General features: G+C 53.1%; 1 protein-coding gene across 1 annotated transcript in view; it reads left to right on the top strand.

Moving 5' to 3' along the window:
- The window catches only part of LOC125487225 (protein turtle homolog A-like), an 8,794-nt gene that overhangs the window by 957 nt on the left and 7,464 nt on the right, over positions 1-373 (top strand). The window lies entirely within an intron of this gene.

The raw sequence follows: 373 nt of genomic DNA on the forward strand, positions 1-373 counted from the left end.
TCCCTCTTTAAACAGGGTCCCTGAAAGAGAGAGAGAGACTCCCTCTTCAAACAGGGTCCCTGAAAGAGAGAGAGAGAGTCCCCCTTTAAACAGGGTCGCTGACAGAGAGAGAGAGAGAGACTCCCTCTTTAAACAGGGTCCCTGATGGAGGGAGAGATACATTCCCTCTTTAAACGGGGTCCCTGATGGAGGGAGAGAGAGAGTCCCTCTTTAAACAGGGTCCCTGATGGAAGGAGAGGGAGACTCCCTCTTTAAACGGGGTCCCTGACGGAGGGAGAGGGAGACTCCCTCTTTAAACGGGGTCCCTGACGGAGGGAGAGATAGATTCCCTCTTTAAACAGGGTCCCTGATGGAGGGAGAGATAGATTCCCTC

Source organism: Rhincodon typus, chromosome 38 (assembly GCF_021869965.1).
Source record: "Rhincodon typus isolate 14 chromosome 38, sRhiTyp1.1, whole genome shotgun sequence".
Classification (NCBI taxonomy): Eukaryota; Metazoa; Chordata; class Chondrichthyes; order Orectolobiformes; family Rhincodontidae; genus Rhincodon; species Rhincodon typus.